Raw genomic sequence first — 11,390 nt, 5'->3', positions numbered from 1 at the left:
GATGGCGTCCTGTGCGCCGACACCGGCCTCAGGTCCGCGTGTGCGTACGCGCTGGTCATGCCGGTGCTGGTCAAGAAGATGTTCCGCGTGTCCAACATGGCCAAGGAGTTTGCCCGTCTCCGTGCTCTGGCACCTCTTTTGTGCCGCGGACACCGGCGCTGGCGCGCGCTGCTACGAGGCACTGCGTGTGGGCTCCTACCGGAAGCTGCTCCAAGTGTGCTGAGGCGGCATGACCGAGGATCGGGCCAGCGAGCTGCTCAAGCTGCTCAATGGTTTCAGGGGCAGCGTAGAGTACATCGAGACGATGGACTTCAAGGGGCTCAAGAAGTCAAGAGGCCATTTTGATCGGTGTAGATGCTGAATCTTTAGCGTCTGCTTTCACCCTTGTTTAGATTGTTTTGGGAGCTAGACTAGATATCTGGATAAAACATACTCCAGAATGGCTAGATTTTTTTACACCATAATTGAATACTCGTATACAAAATGATCAACAAAAAAGAGAATTGAACTTTCTAATTGCTGTCATGTTTATCTTCACAATTTGAAAGTTATTTCGTGTTATTTATGATTTTGAAGTGATCCTCACATTACAGAAAGCACTGGGAGAAAGAATTGATAGTTGGCGTTATATGGATGAATATCCATCATGTTTGACATACACTTTCGAATTAGAACAATAACGTGTCTATACATTTTTTTAAAGTTCCGTAGCAACGCACGGGCATTCGACTAGTAGCAGTAAATGGGCAAGCAAGCAAGCAAGCGTGCGTGCAAGTGCAGCTTCCATTCCTGACGAATACATTACCTGCTCCCTCATTGCAGTTCCCCATCTTACCTTAGCTTGTGACCAATAATTGGTTGCCACTGTCAGATTTTGCTATCAACTGCCGTAGTCGAAAGCAGATCAAGAAATCCACAAAGAATTCGGTCTCTTATAAGGCAACAAACCCAGAGATTGTACACAGAATTATATCAAAGATAAACTGAAAAATTGTCACATAGGTGCTGCAGAAATAGTGGGAACTTACTGTGCCTTTCAATGTATAATGTTGCCGATTTTATTTTGTGTTTAGAGTAATTTCTTCACAGTTGCCTGACGTAGGATCCAAATATGAGCAATTAGTGGAAATACCTATCTTGACCCTCTTAGGCAAAGCAATTGTGATAATATGTCAAGTTTTAGTAGAAAACAAGAAAAAACACTGTTAACTAATAGCTTTCAGTAATTTATTACTCTGAAGTCTAGACTCTCGAGCACTGAAATCAGCAGGCATACAACACAAACAAACTATGGGCTTGCTGAAATGTAAGTGATGAAAAATACAAAATTTCGATGCTTCTCAAAAGTGATCAAACACGACCTGTTGCAACAATTTCGCAGCAGATTGAAATTAAATGATCATGTACATATTACATGTTACACATTAGCTCAACCGGACAATTACTCTAGGGGGCACTGTACATTTTCTGACAAAATTGAACCGGGAATAATTTTGTTGCAGGTTTTCAAGGTCCATAAAGCGTAAAACAATGACCCCACAGTACACCATCAATTACGCCAGATGCCCTAATAACTCGATGGTTACAGCTAGCTAAGCCAATCTCAACTTGAACTGGTTGCCTAGCTGCTAGCCGTTATGTTAATATAAATCATGGACAATCATCTGACGGTTTTTTCCAAAAACAAAACATAAAATTAAGATCTCTGTGAACAAAATATAAAGTTATGATCTTGGTGAATATTATATGGTTCAACACCATTTATGTCTTATGATCCTTATGCACATCAGTTAGACCTTTTAGTAATAAGACAAAAAAATTACTATAATGACACATGATTTATTGGCGAGTAAATGCCATAAAAAATAACTTGCCATCCATTTCTAGATGTTAAACCCAGGAAACACAAGAGGTAATTCATTCACCATCGGATAATGTCTGACCCACAATCACCAAATAACAATTAAAATGAGTTATTTCTATGCAAGTCTGCATATATATTTTACTGGCTTTTGCAGAGTTAATAGCTCCAATATATCTATAGGGAAGCTTACAAAAACAATAATCATATCATAGTAACTTTACAAAATTGGTTCAAAAGATTGTATGGTGAGAACAACTTATAGGATTTATTTTACATGGTTGATGACTTGAAGCACGCAACAAGAACTCCATACATTTTGTTCAAGTAGCAATTCAACAAACGTTTGGTGCGCGCTCCTTTTATCATGAAACCATAACTGGACATGTAGTAAAAGTCCCCTAGTAATCAAATTTCTAAACTGCACACCATGTAACTTTGATGAGTATGTAACAGTAAAAAATTCCTATTGTGTGGAAGGAACATGGTTTATTTTACTACTTAAGTCAGCCAGCTATATTAGCATAACATGGCAAAAAAAATCATAACAGAGAGATAGAAGGGTTGTGAAATTCCAAAACACAATGAGTCTCTTGCGAACATAAATTTAGCAAAGAAATAAGTAATGAACTTCTGAAAGAAATAAGGAACGAGAAAGAGAACCATGTACTTTGGCGACATGCTGTACCCAATATCAACCATCTTCCTGGTGTGCAGCTTGATGTAGGGGCGGTGGAGAAATAGCAATTCATCAAACACCATGAGGGCATTGCCTCTAACCAAGAAATTAGAGTGGAAGAGTACGAATCCACCTGCAGAACATGTACTCGTCAAGCGTTATGCTGCCTGGCTGACACCACACCATCCTCTATGGAAGAGTCAGCGCTGTCGAGCTAATTTAGGAGTAACAATGGGGTTGAGGGGCAGAAGTTCAGTAGCATGGTGCGAGGTGGGAGCTAAGCTATAGAAGCAGGTAGAGGAGACTCACCTTGGGCTGGTGGTGCGGGTGTAGGAGCAGCATCCGCGGCCTTAGGGCACTCAATGGGGAGTCGTAGCAACGGGGGCCTCTGCGTCATCGCGTGCCCAGCCACGGCGCCGTCGTCCGCTCACACCTGCAAGGATTTGACGACGCCGTGTTGTATCCCTCTATCACCTGCGCCCGTTGGCCGTCACCCGGCTCCGGTGAGCTCCTGCCTAGGTCGCCGCACCCCACTTCCTTTGTCGCTTCATCTCTCCCTCACCTCCTTGTCTCGTCTCTACCCAGGAGCTGCGGAAGCCCTGGATCCGCCCGGTAAGCCTCGCCCCGGCCTTGCTCGCCGTCACCGGCGACCCCCCGCGCCGCCTGCCTCCGGATCCGCCTCCCCAACCCCTGACACGCACGGATCCAGCCTTTGCAAGCTCGAGTCGGCGCTGTCGTTCTGCATCGAGCCGCCACATCGAGGAGGACCCCTCCCTTGCGTTTTCAGTCAGCCCCCGATGCGTTTTCCTCCTGTGCTTCAGCGGGTTGAATACAAATAAATGCAGGGCCCTTTTTGTAAAAACGAAACGTTTTTTCGGACTCACTAAATTAGGGACGGCGGGTTTAATTCATAAAAACCATAGGGACCTTTGTGTAAAAACGCCGTGATGGTGAACCCGAAGACTCAATCCATGCTTTATTATTACTAGCAAAAGGGCCCGTGCGTTGCAACGGGAGGAAAAAATTACAATCTCCAATGACCATGATCACAATCTTCCTACTTTGACCCCTCACTATCTCAGACATTTCGACAAACACATTGTGGATGGGACCTCCAGAGCATGCCTGCATCATGAAACAGACCAGCTCGGCAGCAGCCACTCACGCGACTGTGGCGCCCAGTCCAGCAGCACACGGCGGCTGCGCACATCCAGCATGGCCGGCAACATCCGCTAGCTCGGTTGTGTGCACGCCTGCACATCACATGCGGCTCACCGGGCTGCACGCATGGCCAGCACGGCCTGCAGCGGTGCTATGGCTGCACGCCACTGATGCTCCCGCGGCTACGGCGACATCGTAGCATGCCCGCAGGGCCCACAGATACGTCCAACGCACACGCTAGCACAATAGGACAGGCCCCAGTGGGCACGGCAACATCAAGCTTCGGCTCGGCCGCGGTATGACCCGGCACGCTCGCGCTCTGTCCCCAGTGTGCAAGAGCCCTGGCCCGGGCAGGTGAGACCGACGAGCACGAGCTCCATCCCTGATGGGCTCGAGCTCCATCCGCCTCCTCTGCCCACGTCGTCGCCGCCGCGAAGCACCGTCTCCTCCGCCGGTGTCGTTGCCTCAATAGACAGAGAAGGAGTGGGTGGCCGCATGTGAGATATTCTGAGATGGCTACGATATGGAGTAAGGTGCATTGACTTGTCCGGCCACTCTCATATTGCCCCTAAATCTGGTCTCGCTTTTAGGTACGTAGGTCTTTTTTTATTGGACACGGGCGTTTCAGATGTTTAGAGATGAAATAGGGTGTCCGACTATAGATGCTCTTCATCTAACACAGCTTCCGGGTCCTTGGGGCCATTTCCTTGTTTTAAAAAGAAAAAAAATTGAGGACGGGGCGTCGACCCGTTGGCTGGGCAGCTGAGATTGCTGACAGCCCACCCGAGTTCAAGTCCCGGCTTGAACGCGTGATGCTCGTGGAGTTTCTCCTATAAAGAAAAGCCAACGAGGATTGGCCCTTGGGTTGGTCTCATTTTTTTTTAAAATTGTGTCACTTGGTGTGGGTACAGGTGCTATGGGGAAACATGATGTGGATGGGATCGCTGGAAAGAAACGACCAGACCAGGAGAGACGAGGTGCGGTTCGTGGGACCCAGTGGAAGCGTGTGTAGAGCTCCCGCAAGTTGGCTAGATGCGTTTTGATGGATTAGATCAATTCCCCATCTGTAAAACACTCCTTCCAGAGACTTGCACCGCCCCCTTGCCAGATCCTCACCGCGCGTGAGCGCCTCGTCCACAAAGCAGGCAGCCTCCCACGTGCCCCTCTCCCGCAACTTGTGCCCGACACCCCCGCCGGCGATCTGCAGCAGCAACAGGACACCGCTGCCGTCGGTGAGCCAGCTCCTTCCCGTGCTTCACCCTCCCATCCAATCACCGGTCTCCTCTCTCTCCTCACCCTCTCTTCTCTCTTGAACAGGAAGCAGCAGAGCCTCCCCATCCTACCACCGGCCTCCTCTCTCTCCTTCACCCTCTCTTGCGACGCACACATGGGAGCTCAGAACGCGTTAAGTCGCCGGAACCTGCGCACTGCCGCCTGCCATTGCGACCCTGCATGCTCGCGTCAGCGGGAGCATCTCCGGCACTGGCCTCGACCACGCCTCGTGGTGTCGACCTCCTCCTCCTCTTCCGGTGGAGATTGGCAGGCCTCCTTTCCCATTAATTGTTGATGCTCACCACTGGATCCACGTCATAGCAGCCGGATCGACCGCCCTGACCACCAAGCGCCGCCTCGCCCTGTTCGTCTGGGACCTCTCCGTCGGCCTCGTACTCCTCCGCCCTGCCACCTGCCGCCTCGTAGGCCGTCAGGAGGAGGACGACCTTTGAAGGCAGGCCCTCCTCCCTCTTCTCCCTCTTCCCGATCTCCTTCGCGCGGCCGAGGTAGGGGCTCGATCCCGCGAGTGCCCGTCCGTCGATCTTGCCGGCGTCCCTCGCCGTCGGCCTGTTCGGACGATTGGACCCCCTCCTCTTCTTCCCTTTCTCTCTGCCTGCTTGCTCCTACAGCCGGCCGTCCAGCACGCCGTCATCTTCCCTCGCAGAGGCGCCGCCTCTCTCTGCTCCGATCACCGCAAGCCGCCAACGATTAATTGTGTGCTTGGGAGATTAGTACCACCTCGTTTATATTACAATTTTGTCCATACAAATTCACAAAGAATTCGGTCTCTTATAAGGCAACAAACCCAGAGATTGTACACAGAATTATATCAAAGATAAACTGAAAAATTGTCACATAGGTGCTGCAGAAATAGTGGGAACTTACTGTGCCTTTCAATGTATAATGTTGCCGATTTTATTTTGTGTTTAGAGTAATTTCTTCACAGTTGCCTGACGTAGGATCCAAATATGAGCAATTAGTGGAAATACCTATCTTGACCCTCTTAGGCAAAGCAATTGTGATAATATGTCAAGTTTTAGTAGAAAACAAGAAAAAACACTGTTAACTAATAGCTTTCAGTAATTTATTACTCTGAAGTCTAGACTCTCGAGCACTGAAATCAGCAGGCATACAACACAAACAAACTATGGGCTTGCTGAAATGTAAGTGATGAAAAATACAAAATTTAGATGCTTCTCAAAAGTGATCAAACACGACCTGTTGCAACAATTTCGCAGCAGATTGAAATTAAATGATCATGTACATATTACATGTTACACATTAGCTCAACCAGACAATTACTCTAAGGGGCACTGTACATTTTCTGACAAAATTGAACCGGGAATAATTTTGTTGCAGGTTTTCAAGGTCCATAAAGCGTAAAGAGCTTCGAAGCGTAAAACAATGACCCCACAGTACACCATCAATTACACCAGATGCCCTAATAACTCGATGGTTACAGCTAGCTAAGCCAATCTCAACTTGAACTGGTTGCCTAGCTGCTAGCCGTTATGTTAATATAAATCATGGACAATCATCTGACGGTTTTTTCCAAAAACAAAACATAAAATTAAGATCTCTGTGAACAAAATATAAAGTTATGATCTTGGTGAATATTATATGGTTCAACACCATTTATGTCTTATGATCCTTATGCACATCAGTTAGACCTTTTAGTAATAAGACAAAAAAATTACTATAATAAGACATGATTTATTGGCGAGTAAATGCCATAAAAAATAACTTGCCATCCATTTCTAGATGTTAAACCCAGGAAACACAAGAGGTAATTCATTCACCGTCGGATAATGTCTGACCCACAATCACCAAATAACAATTAAAATGAGTTATTTCTATGCAAGTCTGCATATATATTTTACTGGCTTTTGCAGAGTTAATAGCTCCAATAAATCTATAGGGAAGCTTACAAAAACAATAATCATATCATAGTAACTTTACAAAATTGGTTCAAAAGATTGTATGGTGAGAACAACTTATAGGATTTATTTTACATGGTTGATGACTTGAAGCACGCAACAAGAACTCCATACATTTTGTTCAAGTAGCAATTCAACAACCTTTTGGTGCGCGCTCCTTTTATCATGAAACCATAACTGGACATGTAGTAAAAGTCCCCTAGTAATCAAATTTCTAAACTGCACACCATGTAACTTTGATGAGTATGTAACAGTAAAAAATTCCTATTGTGTGGAAGGGACATGGTTTATTTTACTACTTAAGTCAGCCAGCTATATTAGCATAACATGGCAAAAAAAAATCATAACAGAGAGATAGAAGGGTTGTGAAATTCCAAAACACAATGAGTCTCTTGCGAACATAAATTTAGCAAACAAATAAGTAATGAACTTCTGAAAGAAATAAGGAACGAGAAAGAGAACCATGTACTTTGGCGACATGCTGTACCCAATATCAACCATCTTCCTGGTGTGCAGCTTGATGTAGGGGCGGTGGAGAAATAGCAATTCATCAAACACCATGAGGGCATTGCCTCTAACCAAGAAATTAGAGCGGAAGAGTACGAATCCACCTGCAGAACATGTACTCGTCAAGCGTTATGCTGCCTGGCTGACACCACACCATCCTCTGTGGAAGAGTCAGCGTTGTCGAGCTAATTTAGGAGTAACAATGGGGTTGAGGGGCAGAAGTTCAGTAGCATGGTGCGAGGTGGGAGCTAAGCTATAGAAGCAGGTAGAGGAGACTCACCTTGGGCTAATGGTGCGGGTGTAGGAGCAGCATCCGCGGCCTTAGGGCACTCAATGGGGAGCCGTAGCAACGGGGGCCTCTGCGTCATCGCGTGCCCAGCCACGGCGCCGTCGCCGCTCACACCTGCAAGGATTTGACGACGCCGTGTTGTATCCCTCTGTCACCTGCGCCCGTTGGCCGTCACCCGGCTCCGGTGAGCTCCTGCCTAGGTCGCCGCACCCCACTTCCTTTGTCGCTTCATCTCTCCCTCACCTCCTTGTCTCGTCTCTACCCAGGAGCCGCGGAAGCCCTGGATCCGCCCGGTAAGCCTCGCCCCGGCCTTGCTCGCCGTCACCGGCGACCCCCCGCGCCGCCTGCCTCCGGATCCGCCTCCCCAACCCCTGACACGCACGGATCCAGCCTTTGCAAGCTCGAGTCGGCGCTGCCGTTCTGCATCGAGCCACCACATCGAGGAGGACCCCTCCCTTGCGTTTTCAGTCAGCCCCCGATGTGTTTTCCTCCTGTGCTTCAGCGGGTTGAATACAAATAAATGCAGGGCCCTTTTTGTAAAAACGAAACGTTTTTTCGGACTCACTAAATTAGGGACGGCGGGTTTAATTCATAAAAACCATAGGGACCTTTGTGTAAAAACGCCGTGATGGTGAACCCGAAGACTCAATCTGTGCTTTATTATTACTAGCAAAAGGGCCCGTGCGTTTGCAACGGGAGGAAAAAATTACAATCTCCAATGACCATGATCACAATCTTCCTACTTTGACCCCTCACTATCTCAGACATTTCGACAAACACGTTGTGGATGGGACCTCCAGAGCATGCCTGCATCATGAAACAGACCAGCTCGACAGCAGCCACTCACGCGACTGTGGCGCCCAGTCCAGCAGCACACGGCAGCTCCGCACATCCAGCATGGCCGGCAACATCCGCTAGCTCGGTTGTGTGCACGCCTGCACATCACATGCGGCTCACCGGGCTGCACGCATGGCCAGCACGGCCTGCAGCGGCGCTATGGCTGCACGCCACTGATGCTCCCGCGGCTACGGCGACATCCTAGCATGCCCGCAGGGCCCACAGATACGTCCAACGCACACGCTAGCACAAATAGGATAGGCCCCAGTGGGCACGGCAACATCAAGCTTCGGCTCGGCCGCGGTATGACCCAGCACGCTCGCGCTCTGTCCCCAGTGTGCAAGAGCCCTGGCCCGGGCAGGTGAGACCGACGAGCACGAGCTCCATCCCTGATGGGCTCGAGCTCCATCCGCCTCCTCTGCCCACGTCGTCGCCGCCGCGAAGCACTGTCTCCTCCGCCCGTGTCGTTGCCTCAATAGAGAGAGAAGGAGTGGGTGGCCGCATGTGAAATATTCTGAGATGGCTACGATATGGAGTAAGGTGCATTGACTTGTCCGGCCACTCTCATATTGCCCCTAAATCTGGTCTCGCTTTTAGGTACGTAGGTCTTTTTTTATTGGACACGGGCGTTTCAGATGTTTAGAGATGAAATAGGGTGTCCGACTATAGATGCTCTTCATCTAACACAGCTTCCGGGTCCTTGGGGCCATTTCCTTGTTTTAAAAAGAAAAAAAATTGAGGACGAGGCGTCGACCCGTTGGCTGGGCAGCTGAGATTGCTGACAGCCCACCCGAGTTCAAGTCCCGGCTTGAACGCGTGATGCTCGTGGAGTTTCTCCTATAAAGAAAAGCCAACGAGGATTAGCCCTTGAGTTGGTCTCATCTTTTTAAAAAAAAAATTGTGTCACTTGGTGTGGGTACAGGTGCTATGGGGAAACATGATGTGGATGGGATCGCTGGAAAGAAACGACCGGACCAGGAGAGATGAGGTGCGGTTCGTGGGACCCAGTGGAAGCGTGTGTAGAGCTCCCGCAAGTTGGCTAGATGCGTTTTGATGGATTAGATCAATTCCCCATCTGTAAAACACTCCTTCCAGAGACTTGCACCGCCCCCTTGCCAGATCCTCACCGCGCGTGAGCGCCTCGTCCACAAAGCAGGCAGCCTCCCACGTGCCCCTCTCTCGCAACTTGTGCCCGACACCCCCGCCGGCGATCTGCAGCAGCAACAGGACACCGCCGCCGTCGGTGAGCCAGCTCCTTCCCGTGCTTCACCCTCCCATCCAATCACCGGTCTCCTCTCTCTCCTCACCCTCTCTTCTCTCTTGAACAGGAAGCAGCAGAGCCTCCCCCATCCTACCACCGGCCTCCTCTCTCTCCTTCACCCTCTCTTGCGACGCACACATGGGAGCTCAGAACGCGTTAAGTCGCCGGAACCTGCGCACTGCCGCCTGCCATTGCGACCCTGCATGCTCGCGTCAGCGGGAGCATCTCCGGCACTGGCCTCGACCACGCCTCGTGGTGTCGACCTCCTCCTCCTCTTCCGGTGGAGATTGGCAGGCCTCCTTTCCCATTAATTGTTGATGCTCACCACTGGATCCACGTCATAGCAGCCGGATCGACCGCCCTGACCACCAAGCGCCGCCTCGCCCTGTTCGTCTGGGACCTCTCCGTCGGCCTCGTACTCCTCCGCCCTGCCACCTGCCGCCTCGTAGGCCGTCAGGAGGAGGACGACCTTTGAAGGCAGGCCCTCCTCCCTCTTCTCCCTCTTCCCGATCTCCTTCGCGCGGCCGAGGTAGGGGCTCGATCCCGCGAGTGCCCGTCCGTCGATCTTGCCGGCGTCCCTCGCCGTCGGCCTGTTCGGACGATTGGACCCCCTCCTCTTCTTCCCTTTCTCTCTGCCTGCTTGCTCCTACAGCCGGCCGTCCAGCACGCCGTCATCTTCCCTCGCAGAGGCGCCGCCTCTCTCTGCTCCTCTCGTGCTCCGATCACCGCAAGCCGCCAACGATTAATTGTGTGCTTGGGAGATTAGTACCACCTCGTTTATATTACAATTTTGTCCATACAAATTATAAAAGCATATTTTAACATGAGAAGAAAGCGTATTGTGACGGTGAACCCGGAGACCCAATCTGTGCTTTATTATTAGGGAGAGACTAGCAAAATATGCCCGTGCGTTGCAACGGGAGAAACAGATCCTTGCACATCCCTACTAACCCATATGCATTACCACTTCTTCCCTTCGCCACCATTGTTGATGATGGTCTTGTTGTGCGCATATTCATACCAAGGTGATGAGCTTGGTCATCATACTCTAGCACGTCGTATCGAGAGCCCCTTTTCCGTGCCAACTTGTAATTATGCGGACTTGTAATGATGGTGGGTTTTTGTCTCAACTACACTTGGTGCATGTACCATCACCACACCCATGCTCCCTATCATAACATGTGTGCTTTGCAACGGAGAAAACACCGGTTCGTATGATCCACAATTGGTCGGGTCAAGGAACTGTGCCGCTGCATAGTTAGCATTAAATTTAGGGATAATGGGTTGTATTTCTTAAAAAACCAACGGGAGAGAGACTTTATGTGTCCATATAAACGTTCATCAATGCGTTTTTACCATGCGTGTCCTAATCTGTGTATATATGTTAGTCCAACATTGTCTAATTCTTAGGGCATCTCCAACGCTAACATGTATATATGTGCGGCAAATGTCCGTTTTTCTATCCAGACAGAGATCCGGACACAGATACGAAAGCATGCAATCCAACGCTGGTCGCAAACTTCAGGTTTCTCATACATTTAATCAAACACTTGTTGTGCGGCGTGCGGCGGAGGCCGGCAAGATCG

The 11,390-nt window shown here is 49.4% G+C and overlaps 1 long non-coding RNA gene and 1 pseudogene across 1 annotated transcript; both read left to right on the top strand.

The window, feature by feature from the left end:
* The window catches only part of LOC119299271, a 1,868-nt pseudogene extending 1,384 nt beyond the window's left edge, over positions 1-484 (top strand).
* Positions 485-9,644: 9,160 nt separating this feature from the next.
* Positions 9,645-10,961, top strand: LOC119297079. Its single transcript, XR_005145514.1, has 2 exons — positions 9,645-9,786; positions 9,872-10,961. It is a non-coding gene; the product is annotated as an uncharacterized LOC119297079 (long non-coding RNA).
* The last annotated feature ends 429 nt before the right edge of the window (positions 10,962-11,390 follow it).

The sequence above is a fragment of the Triticum dicoccoides genome, chromosome 5A (assembly GCF_002162155.2).
Source record: "Triticum dicoccoides isolate Atlit2015 ecotype Zavitan chromosome 5A, WEW_v2.0, whole genome shotgun sequence".
Lineage (NCBI taxonomy): Eukaryota > Viridiplantae > Streptophyta > Magnoliopsida > Poales > Poaceae > Triticum > Triticum dicoccoides.
The sequence above is the reverse complement of the archived record's forward strand: the minus strand, read 5'-3'. Positions and strand labels throughout refer to the sequence as shown.